The following is a 16,099-nucleotide window of genomic DNA, read 5'->3' on the forward strand; positions in this document are numbered from 1 at the left end:
TTAGCTAATAGTTTTAAATATGACCAAGGTAGTTGTTTACCCCAACATACAGGATGTGTTTGACATGTGTTCGTGTCCACTGTCACAGGGCATTGTCCTCCTGAGGCTGCTGAGGATGGTGCTGGCCATTCACCAAGAGCTCCACCTCCTGAAGGACCCTCAGAACACCTGCGAGGCAGGGCCGGGCTCAAACGACGGTGTTTTGTCTGATGTTCAACCTAAGCTATGGTTAACATAGTTGTAAAAAGGTTACTGCTTTATAATATTCTGTGATAGAAACGCGAATTTTCGGTTTAATGTGTAAAAACTATTTTACATGAGGAACAAAAATAATAAAAACATATAAAAAGAATGTTTGTGTGAAAAAAATATACGCTGCATTTAAAAAATTAACAATGTACAGAAGTACTTCTTCTTTTATTAACATGGAATATGCAAACAATGGTTAAGAAATGACAGAAAGTCCTCAGGCTTATTTACCAAATAAATTAACACACACAAAAAAAATGGAATAAGTATTACAGCTATAGCATTTCATTTTTAACTTGCATCAACAAAAATAAAACGATACAGGAAATGTTAGATTGTTCATTGACAATAAGACAGTAGTGTAAGATATTGACAAACTGTAAGCTATTGAATTTTCCCACTCAGTTCTCCGTAATGTACTCGGAAGACTGTATTTGTTAAGGCATTCTCTCAAGAAAGAGGAAAACTTGACAAACTCTTCACGGTCTCATCGGTGTCTCTCTTACCATATACTCTGAGGTAGAGTAGTTTGATGGCCTTCCTGAGCTTAGTCGTCAACAGCATTCATTTCACTCCCTCTCCTGTCAAGGGGGAATCACTCGCTCCACACCAGTCCCGGGACACTCGACCCCCTCACAGTCACTGGACACTCGCCCCTCACCAGTCCCCGGGACAACGCCCCCCTTCTCCGGTCCCGGGACCCACACGCCCCTCTCCTGTCCCGGGACACTCGCCCCCCACCAGTCCGGAGGACACTCGCCCCTGACACAGTCCCGGTGACACTCGACCCCTCTCCTGTCCCGGGACACTCGCACCCTCAAACCAGTCCCGGGACAACCACAGTCCAAGAGGACACGATGCGCACCCTTCCAGCAGTCATGACACTCGCCCCCTCAGCCGTCCAGGGACCACTCGCCCCCTCACACAGTCCGGGAGACACACGCCCCCTCTCCTGTCCAGGGGGACACTCGGGCACCGATCACCAGTCCGGGGGACACTCGCCCCTCACCAGTCCAGGGACACCTAGCCCCCTCACAAAAGTCCACGGGACAACTCGCCCCCTCCACAAGTCCCGGGACCAACTTCGCCCCCTCACCCAGTCCCGGGGACACTCGCCACCTCACAAGTCCTGGACACTCGCCCGTCACTCGCCTCCCGGGACAATCGCCACGATCACCAGCTCTGGACACTCAGCCCCCTCACACAGTCCCTGACCTGCCCCCTCACGTCCCGGGACCTCGCCCCTCACCAGTCCCGGGACACTCGCCCCCTCACAAGTCCATGGACAACTCGCCCCTCACCAGTCCGGGACACTCGCCCCCCACCAGTCCCTGGCCACTCGCCCCCAGCACCGAGTTCCACTTAGGCAAATTAAAAATAAAAAACCACTAGCCAAATAAACCGCCTGTTAGAAAGAGCAACAAGCATCAATGAAATTTCAGCAAAAATGTGTCTATTAACTTTGTAGTCTTTTTACGTCTTTCCCCAGCAGGATCATGTTCTCAGAAGAATAGTACTAAAACAAGAGAAAATGGAAAAACACTTAGTGAAAAATATAGAAAGACAGGTTTGAAATCTTAACATTAGAAAAATAGTGAAACAGCAAGCACATGCATAAAAGTTATATCAAGTGTTCAAGTTTGGTTTAAACATTTGTAGGACATTTCTTGCATGACAGCTCTTCAAAAAACACAACAAAGGGGGAACGACCATTGCTCTATATAGTGGCTGTCCTTATTGTTTGAGCGGCAATGTTACTACATTTCAATGTGAATTCCTCCACTAGAACTCTCAGCCTGGCCGTGTTTCTTTAAATATAAAAACCCATTGCCATATGCATCGCAAGTGAATTGCTGGGAATATGGTAGGGTGCGAAGTTACAGTTCCATAAGATGTACAATTCATTTCCTGGGCAAATGAAAGGCCATTTGAGAAGTCGAAATTCGTCACCCTTGCGTCGCGCCGCGGTGACGCCTTCGCACTTCAAAGCGGTCTTAGGAAGTGCGCATTTTGAATTTGGGACAGCTTACATCATTACGTTTGCACAGCAATAGCACCTTCACATCCGCAACTCGGGGACGTACACACAATTCAGTTTGGGACAGGCCTATCGTTGCGCCGCTGTGACGCCATTGCGCACTTCAAATGCGCACTCCGGAGTCACATGCACTTAAAGTTTGGGACAACAGGTCCTGGATATAGACCAAGCCGCATTTGAGATGTCATATGGTATGTGTTACATAGCGGAGGAAATATCGTGGTTTGAGGAATACTCGCTTGTAACTCGCTTCTCTTCATGAACTACGAATGAAAATAAGCTGGAACCAACTGTGTAGTTGCTCCGCGAGTTATTGATCCGGAACGTCGAATCTGTGAATATTGCTAAACTTTACCGAACTCTTCTTTAGACGTCTATTTGAACTCTGATAGGAAACATCCTCCTATAGGAACGAACGCGCAGAGGAGACAAATACTCTGGCAGATGTAAAATGCAGACTTCAAATAGACAAAATCACTGATGTATGTGTGCTATTAAGGGAAATTAACTTCCCATTTGAAAACGAGTAACTAGCCTTGTTAAAAACCTCGTATAGTAAACACGCATCATTGCACACTGATTCAAGTCAGCCCTGAAATGGGTAAGAAATATGAGTTATGAAAGTTAGTTACAGTGCATGTTGGTTCAAACTTAGTTTTACATGATTCAGAAAATGTACGATTAATTTTACTTAACCATAGGAGACAAATCAGTAATATATTGTAAGATCCTTTGAAAGAACACAGGGAGGTGCAAACATGTCAAGTTATACAGGAGTAGATTAAGAAGCCTGGAAACCAGTTTACGGATTTTGGACTCATTTTTGATCATTATCCTGTAGAGGTTGACCTTAGTAAAAACGCAATTTACGCATTACACACACACACACACACACACACACACACAACACACCACACCAACACAAACACACATTTATTGAATGGACTCATGTTTGCTAAATATCGCGGTCGTTTCTTCTCTTCATGTGGTCATATTCTCGCAATACTCTCTCTGACCCTGTAAGGAGGAGACAACAACACTATTGTCTATGTTTTTAAGAATTAATAAATTGGTTTTTCAAACCAGATTTTAATAAATAACATGGCAGGTTATTAAAATGTATATCCCACTTTATTCCCCTTTCCTCCATGAAAAATTAAGTAAAAATAAGTTTTGCATATAGAAAATTGCATATAATAAAGAAAATCTTTGACAATGTAGATATAATATTAAACAGGACCATGGTCACATACAGATTATAACTTTTTGGTTGCTTCAGTCTCCTTACATTGCTTATAATGGAGGAAGAAATGAGGAGAGAATACCGTGTGATAAGCTCGAAATCAGGATGTATTTCAGACTAGTTGGTTTAGCATTGCTTCTAAAGAATTACTTCATTAATCAACACAATTAAAACTAAGCTCAACACGATACAAACATTTTAGCATTATAAAACCAATGTTTTCCTTTTAAAAAGTAAGACCTTTCCATTTCCACAAACAAATAAAAAAACAGCAGAAGACAGAAGCAACCTAAATACTCTATTCAAAGAATGGCATGATGACTTATACTCTGTCTCTATGGGATGCATTACAATATCTCTGTCTCCATTAACAGTGATGCAGTTCACAAGCTGATGAACCAGCAGTACCTCATCAGATGACGGTGAATTGAAAACCCCTACGTGAACGTGTGCTGCTGGAATTAAAGCTTTATCTTCATTTGTCACAGAAAATCGTCTTTATGCGTATGTGTTGAAGAAGTCGAGTTGTAACAAAAATCCATCAGCACATGACACGCGCTTTATATCTGTGACTCTGCTGTGCTGCCATCGCTCCAGTAGGACGGTTTCTGTAAAAGTTCAAGCGAGGCCATCAGAGGGGCAAAAAAGAAAGGACTAAGACGAGAGGAGAACTAGAGAAGAACAGGAAGACGGACGCAGAGAATCTACAACGCATGGCTTTAATGCAGATTACACAGCAACCTAAAATTACACACACACACCACACCACAACAAAGAAGAGAGCAGCAACACACCAAACAACCACACAACCACACACACACACCCACACACACACCACACAGTAATGTACCTGACTGCTGCTCGGTCTGGCTGGGACTTGGTACTGTATTCCGCTTTCTTCTTGTGTGGAACCCAACATGCGGACAAACAGTTTGTAAATACTCTGTTCATGACCTGAAGGGGGTGACACAACAGACAATCGAAATCATATATGACCTAAATAAACAAATTAGTTTCTGGCCAACCCCGGTTGCACACATCCGAATAGTGTTTGACTGGACATGGATTTAGGATAACCGAGATCTTAGGAAAGCAGGAATGGCGACCGATATATGATATTACACTATTAATTTTAAATTTAGATGTCTTTTCCATATTTAGTACTTAGAAATAATTAAATGCCCCCCCAAAATTAATCCATATATGAAAAAATAATTGAACTTGCTCAACAAAATAACATCGGGAAAATAACCTCTAGGAAGGATTCTGTTAACGGGCTATTCTAATCTTTTTTTCAACAAATAAAGACCTAGTTAAAAAACATGAATAAAAAAGAAAAGTAAACAAACAGTTCACCAAGTAATCTGTTAAGTTTTGTTGTTTTGCACTTGGAAATATATGTTCCCAAATGAAGCACAGGTAACACCTAATTTAATGATGCAATACACTGTGAATAATGACATGAATATGAATATAGCTGGATATACAGCACAGTATAGTTTGAAATCAAGGATTTAAGATTACACTCGCAACTGTGCTCAGATGCTGTTGTTCTTAGCACTGTCAAATATAAAAGGCCTTTTTGCTATCAAAATAAAAAGCTGTTTCCTGGCCACTTATCGGCCAAACAGAAAACTTTATCGGGTCAATGCCGATAACTTAAAAATGCCAAAATATTGGCGCTTGCCAATATATGGGTCACCTACTACTTCTGTACACTTACTGTAGTATATATGGTATGAATTGAATGGGATCAGGTTTGTGATCCTTTTGCATAATTTTTTGAAGCCTGAAGAAGGTCATCATACACTATTAAAGTATGAGCATTCTTTAAATTTCTCCTTAAGGGCATATGAACACAGAGAGCAAGTAAAAAATGACAATATTTTTCATTTTTTGGGTGAACTGTCACTTTCAAATCACTGACGTCGCCACAAGATATTACTGAAAGTCTTAAACAAGCCCACTGTAAACCAAATTTTCAGTGTGTAAGTAAATTCTTCATGGATTTTCTGTTGTCATGTTGTGTTGTGTTTTATAATACCCGGTCTGGACAGCAGGCAGTGCATGATGCAAGATGAGCGCCCCCTGCAGCGCTGTTGCAGGATGATGAAGAGGTACAACATGACTTCAGTCCCTTTCTCCTGGAAGAGGAAGAAGCCGAAGATCCACGTTTCCTCCAAGAATACACAACTGAGCACACACCGGTCACCGTAAAGACTCCTACACACCAAATATAATTCATCAGAACCACTGATGCACAAAAACATCAAGACTGATTGAATCTTGTTTTTCAGATCACACACCTGATCTGCTTGAGACTGGGGAGAGGTCTGGACTGAGGGCTGGAGAAATTTCTGGCCAGTTTCCAGGACAGTGATGACGAAGACAAAACCATTGAGGATCACGACGCTTGCCATGCGACAGGGCGCGAAGACAGCTCAAGATAAAATAACGATCGAGGCGAGTGACAGCCAGCAGTTTTTTTGCAATACACACATTAGGATAAGAAAATTACAAAAACACACCAGTTCATCCCTCTTTCCCTTTCATAATTTCTTTGAAAACATATTTGCCATTCAGACAGGGTGTTGGGAACATTTTTCCAGAGGCGTTTAGTTTATAATCACAGAACAGACATGAACTCTGATTTAAATGATTTGTTTGCACATAAGATAAGTAGTCAATACTTTTGGTACATTTCCCAAAACAAAATATAAATATGAGTGTTCATAACTGTCAAAACTTGTAAAAGTACACTAGCATATAGAGACAAATTTAGACAAAACCCACATTTTGATTCATGGGGTCTTTATTATATACTATATATTATATATGTTGTCTCATGTCCATGATTATTAGTCATATTCTGATCATATATTTTTTTCAAGTGCATAATTAAACAATTTCAGAAACTCACTGTTCCGATCGGGTGCCGCTTATCCCGCTGGGAAGGCGATTGCAGAGATGAGAATGACGATGACGAGAGGGGCTCCGTATCCCAACAGATACATGTAGAGATGTTTTTTTTTTTTTTAATGTGGTGTGAAACACACCATCACAACCATCGGTAGAGCTGAAACCCCCTCCAGCAGCATCCGAACGCAGACAAGAAGAAGACACGACCGCAGACAAAGAAGAAGAAATGAGTTCTTTTTTTTGGGTTAACTAATTTTGTTTTTTCTTGCAGTTGACCGGCCACAATCCTACACGCAACCTGAGTCTTCTCTTTTCGAGACACAAAACACGTCAGAGCACATGGGCAGTGGTCCAGATTCTGAGGGGAAGATAAAGTGCATCCATCCATCATAAAAAGTTTCTCTGGGGGGTGGAATAAAGGCCTTCTGAAAGCAAATTGATGCGTATTGTGTAAGAAAAAATATTTACAACTTATAAACTGTAATAGAGTGGCGTTCCAGCGGATGCTGTAGGGATAGTGAGGCATTTAACATGTATAGTAATATAATCATTGTCACTGATCACATACTGACTTAATTCTGTGTTTCAGCAGAGCAGAATTTTGAGTGTTCTATTCTGGTGTCACCCATTGCCTTGTGCATGGGGGACCCAGAAACCACAATTTCCAGTGAATATGCATATAGTATGTTTACAGGTTATTGTGCTCTAACTGTCACTAACACTAATTACACTAAGGTACATCATGATTATTGATGGATTTTCAATGCAAAGACACAGCAAATTCAGTCATTTTAGGCTGCAATATCAAAAAAAAAAAAAAAAAAAAAAATCCTAGTGGGAATACTTTCTATTTCAAAATTTCATGTTTAATCAATGTTACTTGCCATTTTGGTGCCACTTAATAGCAATTTATAAGTCAGAAATGCTTCATCATCAGTGTAAAGTCCTATCTTTCTTGATAATAAATAAACACTTGTTTTAATATTGTCAGTATAATGAATTCAGACATATTTAAGTGTCTAATACACATGTTTGTCTCATTCAAACACACCTGGATTGTGAGTGTGGAGATCCCACAGATGAAGACGAGGTCTGCGATGAAGAGAGAGATGCTCAGATGGAGATGAATGCTGGTTCGGGTTCCTTGGATGGGAGCGAACCAGACACAGAACTTGAAACGTCAGGATACAGAGAAACAAACAGACCAGAGACAGAGCTAAACCCACACGAGTGATCAACACCAAATGAAACGTGTCCTGCAGGAGAGGAAATAATGTAATTTAATTTAGTCTAAAATCTAAATGAAATGTGTTAAATCTTAGTTTTGCATGTACCTGGACAGGATAGAGAGCCATGAGCACAGCGAAAGTTGCTGAAATGAGACCAGTAACACGCTGTATGAGTGCTGTTAGACCACGCCCCCTCACAGCCACGCCCAGCACCACGCCCCCTCTGCCTCATCCCAGTACATGCACAGGAGTAAGACCTTCCACGCCCTCAGACTCCGCCCCTCTCCTGAACAAGTGAGAGAAGAAAGAGTTTAGAAAATGAGGATCAAGTGAACACCTGCCTGAAAAGTTCTGTTAAAGTTTGGATACACACACAAAGAGCTAAGTGGTTGATATGACGGCAAAAATATACCAGCTCAGTTTCTGCGGCTCTCTTTGGCACAAATGAAAAGCAGCATCAAGAGCATGACACATCCATTTTAGACATTTTATAATTATTTTTTAACAATGTCTTTACAGTCACAATTTTGTTTAAAATTCATTTTGGTGCTGCATGTAAAACCAAAACCATAAATAAACATATTTATATTCTCTTTAAATATATATATATATATATATAACTATAACTGAAAAAAAAAATAAAACTTATTTTATTTCAGTGCCATGGTAACATTTCAAATTTTTATTTAACTTAGCTTGTACACTAAAAATCACTAAAGCTAAAAAACTAAATAAAAATTAATAAAAATTATACAAATGTTTAAAACTAAATAATAATAATAAAAAAAGACAAAAACCCAACACAATTACTAGACAAAATATGAAAAAAATAAAGTCTAATTCAAAATATAAAAACTATAATAATATATAAATTTCTCAAATACTTCTGGTAGAGCCTCTACCAACAACACAGCAGCTGGTCATACAAGCTTAGTGTGGTCAAGCTGGTTTTTGGAACCATTTGTAAACCCTGCTAGAATCACAGCGTTAAACACATTTACATTGTAGCTTTTCATTTGTAATTGTGAACCATTTAACAGAAACAGTCTCCGTGAGATCTTGTGCTGGTCATGAGCTGATCTGTCAGTATCTTCACCTCCTCGTGTGTAAAGACGAGCTCACCGGCTCTGACAGCTGCTTGGTTTCTGCATTACTGACGGACGGCCCGTCACCACTTTAGAGTTGAGTTGATAAGTGACGCTTCTCTCTTCATCGTCTGGTCCTCTCTCTGCTCATCTTGTGCAGCAGATCTCTGAATGAGTTCAGATCTTTATAACTGACCAGAGCCGCAAAACACAAAACCTAAAGGAAAAACCACGTTTTACATCTCGTCAGGAAAGTTCTGATGGTTTTCGATAAGTACATATATGTGCACGTGTTTATTTGTACCTGGATATGATTCCCCTACAAACTGTTTCCCCAGCTGGTGTTGAAGAGGGCGGAGTCTGTGCGCAGAGTGACACGCCCACTGGGCGGAGTCTGACCCCGCATGACTGCAACCTCAGCAACTGTGATTCACATCATGAAGATTTTAATAAAAATGCCTTATTTTCAGTCTTTCCATTGAGAATCAGAGTGAGGACTGTGTCTGAACTGAAATGTGTGTGGTTTCTCACAGGTGTTGTGTGTCTCCATCCTGGTCACAGGCTTTTTCAGCTGAAGGTCCGATCAGACGCATGCTGTTCTCCACCACGTCCCATAAACGATTCAGCAGTCTCACCGTCAGCGATGTTTCCTTCAGACAGCAGCTCGTCAGTGGAAGTGAACACGTTCTGTAGAATCAATCAGAGATGTTCATTCACCACTGTGTGAGTCATGATCACAAACTACTGTGTGAATATATATCCTGCAGTGAGTGTTTCACCCGCAGAAGCCTCCAGCGCTCTCCAGTGAAATGTTCTCCACGTGGATCATTCAGAGACTCACAGCTCTTCTTCAAACAGTGACATCAAATGCTTCAACTAGAAGAAGACACACACAGAAATCAATGCATTTGAGTCTGAACGTACATCTGTCTATCTAATAATAATAATCATAAGCAGAAGTAACAGATTCTACCTTCTCTGGTGTGTGGTCTACAGACAAGGGTCCAAACTGATCGCAGTCCATTTCTGTGCACAACAACAGAAAGACCAACATAAGCAAACAAACTATACTGATTGACTTCCACAAGGATTCACATTAGCTGCCGCATAATGACAGTGCAATAGTTACTGTAACCCTGATGACATATGCACCTGTAGTCATTTGGATTATTGTAGCAGTATCAGTCAGCATTTGTAGGGTAGACTCTACACATCGTGAGAGAAGAAGGGAGAACATTCTCTGTTAATGTTATTTTAACACAGTTGCACATACTAAGACACACACTGTGCGGTTATGAAGCATCATCTGATGTGACGTCGGTGTTTGGCATCAGTGCTGCATCATACAGTCCAAACTGATAGCTTTTGTTTAACACATGACAAATTAAACTGATAGACCAGAATAATAAAAGGTAAAAAAATAAAAGGTACCTTCATATTCCCTTTCATTGCCAGTTGAGGTCTCAAATGTAATACCACCATATCCAGAAAATTCATTATCGGGACACTTGTTTATATCTGACATTGAGGGAACGATGGAGGGTGGTGTGAACTATTGTTTTTTTGTACATGTATGATTATAATTATAAATAGCCAGACAGATGAGGGGAATCCAGAGAACATGCAGATTTTAACTGTAATGACTAGAACTAGTTGTACAAACTCCCTCTTTTGACTGACATACAGAGCAATTAAAAAACTACATAACAGTCAAGCTGTTAACTTTGCACTATTCAGTCAAGCCATAAGATTATAATTACCAACACCTTCCATTAGTGTTTAAAAGTTTAAATCCAGTGGCACATCCATTGCATGATGGTAGAAAGAGACCTGGGAAGAGAAAAAAAAATACAGCTATAAATCCCAGTGATAGTTTCTTTTTTACTATTATTTTTACTATTATCTTCGACATAATGTTGAACTTCATTAAATGTGTATGCAATTTGCCGCAAAAAAACGCATGTGATGAGATAAATTTATAAATCCGATTAAAAACAATGTAGAAAAAGTTTACAAAGTTCACACACATGCTCTTTTGTTCCGCACACTAATCGTAATCAAAATTCAATAGTTAAATTGTTCACTGATTCAAATCTGCTTCTATTAATGAATAATTTGTTTTAGATGTGAGTTTAAATTATATTGTAAAAGCAATTTGCTCTTCTGGTTGAAAGGAATATGCTAAGCTACTGAAGATGGAGAGAAGCTGAAACCTCTACTAAAGGTAAGATATTGCTAATTAAAATAGCCTAAATATTGAGTGCATTTTTAATGCATTTACCTGCATTCATTTAGCAGATGCTTTCATCCAAAGTGACTACGAAAAAGGAATACAACAAGTGATTCATCATAAAGAGGCAAATAAACACAAGAAGTGGTGGTAATACAAAGTTTCAGACATTGTTTAGAATAGTACAAGCTAACTCACCTTGACATAGTCACCAACAATAAAGCTACTCCTAAATTTAGTGTAGAAACTTTCATTTTCTGTGCAGCTGCATTGCCAGGCTGTGCATTGTGAAAAGTGCTATAAAAATAAATGTGAATTGAATTGAAATTGATTGAACTGAATTTAATTAAACCTAATGTCACCATGCAATGCATTGTGGGATTTAGGACACGGAGAGACAAAGTAGACACTTTATAGAATATTATGTTTACATTATTCAACTTAAGAACATGTTGAAATGGAGAATGATTGCTGTCTCATCATTTGCCATAACCCTTTCTCATACCGACGTGGAAAATTGTTCTTCTTCTGTCTCCTCACTGAGGCAGAAGTATCTAAACTTCTCCTCTCCAGCCATCCTGCAAACATGTGCTCTAGACCCAGTCCCCTGACACGTCCCCTCCAAACCCAATCTCTCCTACACTTCTACCAGCACTCACACATATCAACACATCTCTTCTCACAGACACTTTCCCCACTGCATTCAAGCAGGCTCAGGTAAACCCACTGCTCAAGAAACCTACATTAAACAATTCTCTTATGGACAGCTACAGACCTGTCCCTCCTGCCATTCATAGCGAAAACACTGAATGTTTTTTTTTTTTTTAACAAGGTATCATTATTTCTTTCACAGAGTAACCAACTGGAAATTAACCAATTCCAGATCATCTGTTCTCTGCGCTTTTGACTCCATGAATCATCAGATTTCTTCTGTCTGCTCTCTCATCACTGGACATCACAGGAGCTCCACTTCGCTGGTTTGAATCCTATCTTACTAGTAGGTCCTTTCAGGGTGGCCTTGGGGAGGGGTAAGGTATCCAAAGCACAATCAACTTGTAAACAGGGGTTCCTCAGGGATCAGTTTTTTGGACCCCTCCTCTTCTCCTCTATACACTACATCAATGGGTCCCATCTATACAGGCACATGGCTTCTCACTACCATTGCTATGCTGATAACACACGCGCTCTACTCTTTGATTTCAATCAGTTGATCCAACTGTAGCTGCACGGATCTCAGGTTTGCCTGGCAGACATCTCAGCTTATGGATGATAAAGAATATCACCTACAGCTCAACCTATTCAAAGACTGAGCTTCTTGTCTTCCCTGCCACTCCAACTCTTCAGTATGGTTTCTCCATCCAGCTAGTTTCTTCTACAATTACTCCCATCACTTCAGTCAGAAATCTTGGTGTAAACCTTTGATGACCAGCTGACCTTCAAAGACCACACTGCAAAAACAACCCAATCTTGCACAACGTCAGAACGGATCATGTTTTTCCTTAAAGAAATGCTGCACAACTTCTTTGTCCAGGCCGCTGGCCATTTCTAGGCTGGACTTCCATCAAGCACAATCAAACCTCTACAAATGCTTCAGAATGCAGCGGCACGACTGGTCTTCAACGAGCCCAAAAAGAGCCAATGTTAGCACTTCTCTTTATCCTCCTTGAACTGGCTACCACCTACCGGTTGCGGCTCGCATCAAGTTCAAGACACTGATGTCTGCATATACGAACAGCCACAGGCTCAGCACCCCTCTACTTCCACTCACTGTTATGTATCTAACCCCCTCCAGAAGTCTGAGATCCGCCTAAGTGAGCGACGCCTCGTGGTACCATCACAGAGAGGCTCAAAATCACTTTCCAGAACATTTTCATTCACCCTTCTTGGCTGGTGGATTCCCTCCCATCATCTGGAATGATGAATCCCTGACAATTTTCAAAGTGACAGGTGAAAATTCTGATGTGTCATCAGTATTGAAAAATACAAAAACCTTTGCTTTTCTTCCTTCTTTAAATAATCCTTCCGTTCTAACTTGTACTAATTTGAACAATGTCTGAATACAAATTTTGTATTACAAAGCACTTTATAATAAATCACTTGTTGTTTTCCTCATTTGGAAATTGCAAAAACTTAAAAAATGTGGGTTTTAGAATTTAGATCTTCATATATATGTATTATTGCTTGGAACTGCAAGCACTCACACACCACATAAAGTTGGAAAAACACATCTGGAAATATTATTTGTGGCAGCTGTCTTGAGAATACAGGACCACTTATGATTGTAAGGGTCGAACCCATTAATTTTTTCTTAAAAAAAAAATTCCTTGAAGAAAAACAATCAACATTGTACACAGAGTTGACCAACATAACCTAATGAATGCTTAAAAGCAGCAGAAAGAACATGCCAGTACTGCTCAAATAAACAATAATTTGTATTGTTCTCTATAAAGAGCATTGATGTGGGGGCTGTGAGTATAAGACAGAGAAAGAGTAAAACAGGAATTTTGGTTTGTATTTCAAAACTGGCTGCACTCCAAACATATGTCACTACACCCATTACACCGTGATCTCAATTACAGTAGGAATATTGCCAAGGGATAAAAACTTAGACTTTTTACTAAATAGCCTGATTTTATTTTTATAGATGCAAGTATTTAAGGGTTTCAGCAGATGGAAGAATGAACTGACACTATTTGCATAACTTTTTTCATTACATAACAGACACAAACACCCAGAAACATATTTCTGTTGTGGATTTGTTTTTGTTACCTGAGATCGCCCTTCATTTTTCTTGTGTTTTTTTGTGGTTTTTCATTTTTTCCTTGTGGTTTTATGTAATAAGTTATGTAAGAGTGTGCAGAAATGAAGCGACTGCGACATAAAGGAGAAGGTTTGACAAACACACTGTGGAAATCAGGAAAAAGATCAGTGTAGGAGTAAAAAATAAAACTTTCACAATCATTTCCTAATCGTTAACAGTCCTTTAATACCAACGTATTTCTGGCTCCTTGTTGATGCAAAACAAAGAGAGTTCCTGGTGTCTGCGGTCAGACTTTCTAAAAACTGAAGTGGTCTAGTTTAAAGAGCAGTCTTTATTACACAGACACACAGTTTATTTTGTAATAGTCTCTGACACACATACTGAAGCTATATTCCCAGAAGTTGTCTGACTGCTAATACAGCTTCAGAAACGTGGAACAGAGTAAAACAGAGTAAAATCTACTCACCCAAAAGAAGTGCCCACTTTAGCTCCATGTTACGAAACCGTAAACTGCTGCTTTCTAAGTTAAGTATTTTTTATGCTTTTTGAAGGTTGGGGATGTCTTAAATTTTTACTTTTACTTCATGTCTTGAAACTGGTAGGCTATATAGGTCTCCTGTTATTTGTTCCTCCTACTAGAAAATATAATTTCCAAGGAAGCAAAGAAAGAAAGACAGAAAAAAAAAAAAACTATTTTCTTTTCCATTCTCCCCATCTTGTGTTCTGCAAGTTGGAGAATGGGTGTCATCACAAGGTCTTTACAATTGGTTGCGAAAGCTGGCCTTTTTCTTGGCAGGCCTTGCACTTAAATGCTTACATAATAACGGGGAAAGTTCAGCATAAACTTAAAGAGATGTGTGCCTAAACCTAATTCCATTCTTTCACTGCTAAAAATGTGTCGTGTTCGAGATTTCAGATCTGAAATTATAGTCCATTAAAAATCTTTTCAAAAGATTCAGAAAAAAATGCCTCATGATTTGACCCCTTTAAGATCGAAGCGGCTGGAAGAGGCCTTTATTTTTTACTAAATCAACTGACTAAAGCATGTCTAATATCTTACTGTAAAATCCATTGCTGATGTGATCGGCGCAGCTTCTGTATATCCAAACAGATACTGGGGGAAAGAAACAAAAAATACAGGTGTCAGCTCCTATACCAATTGCAAACTATAAGATGGACTCCTTAATTCAACACTCAACAGCATTAAAATAAAAACAGCCTAACATGAACTATATGAGGAAAAAGACATTCACACCACTTAAAGGGGTATATGATGTGACTTTCAATTTGTTCATTTTCTCTTTGGAGTGTTACAAATCTTGGTGAATAAAGATGGATCTGTAAAGTTGTAAAGACTAAAGTCTCAAATACCAAAGAGATATTCTTTATTAAAGTTAAGACTCGTCCAACTCCTCCCTAAAACGCCTCGTTCTAACACCCCCACATCTCTACGTCGTCAGTTATGTGGGACCGATTCGTTTCATAACGCTGCAAAGAAAGAAGGCGTACCTTTTATTCTCGCTGTTTGCCGCTGGCACCATGTTCTGGAGACACTGTTTCATTGTTGCCGCTGGCACCATTTGTTTGTTTCTTCCAAAACAGGACACAACTAGAAATCAGTGGTTAAGTTGTATTTAAAACATTGTTCCAGAACAGTTCAGCACAAATATTCAGATGTGTGCAGCGCATTTTACGGAAGACGAGGACTATTTCCTGTGAGAGTAGCCTATATTGCCGGCGTCTGTTTCTATAAAGTGGAGCAATTCCAACTTTGCAAGGACAAGTCTGGCACATCTGTCTCACGGTCTGTAAGTACATTTTCATATTTAAAGAACTTGCCACTGATGATTCAAACGTGAGTTTTGAACAGTGTAGAGGAGTGCTTGTTGTTTGTCCTTTCTCCGATCACAAATGGAGACGTGGTTTTATGTTTAAGCAGCACGAGATGCAACACAATGCATAAAAACACAGTACAAGTCATTATGTTGTATAATTATGTCCCCCACTGGATGCAAACAAATGCCGTCGTTTATAATGGGTTTTATTGTTTTTTGTCTAATCACGCTGGGACATGGCATCACAGTTGGTAAGGCAGCGTTTCCCGATCCCAGTCCTTTTATCACAGCTTACAACATTTGTTGTTTGAAGGTAAGTGCCCTGCGAAGTGGACATGATTCCAGTTCGAAGCGAACGTATATGTTGCAGGCAAGTTCATTGAAGTGTACGAGACGTGATATTTTAAAAGTATTTATTTACAGAGGTATATGATGTCACACTTGTCCGTGTGAGAAGACGTTGCCACGGCGCAAATCCATGAATGAATGTTTCGAAGTGAGTTAAAACTT

General features: G+C 39.7%; 1 pseudogene; it reads right to left on the minus strand.

Moving 5' to 3' along the window:
• Nucleotides 1-1,705: 1,705 nt before the first annotated feature.
• On the minus strand, nucleotides 1,706-10,288 carry LOC122147464 (annotated as a pseudogene).
• Nucleotides 10,289-16,099: the final 5,811 nt, after the last annotated feature.

This window comes from Cyprinus carpio, chromosome A1, assembly GCF_018340385.1.
Source record: "Cyprinus carpio isolate SPL01 chromosome A1, ASM1834038v1, whole genome shotgun sequence".
Classification (NCBI taxonomy): domain Eukaryota; kingdom Metazoa; phylum Chordata; class Actinopteri; order Cypriniformes; family Cyprinidae; genus Cyprinus; species Cyprinus carpio.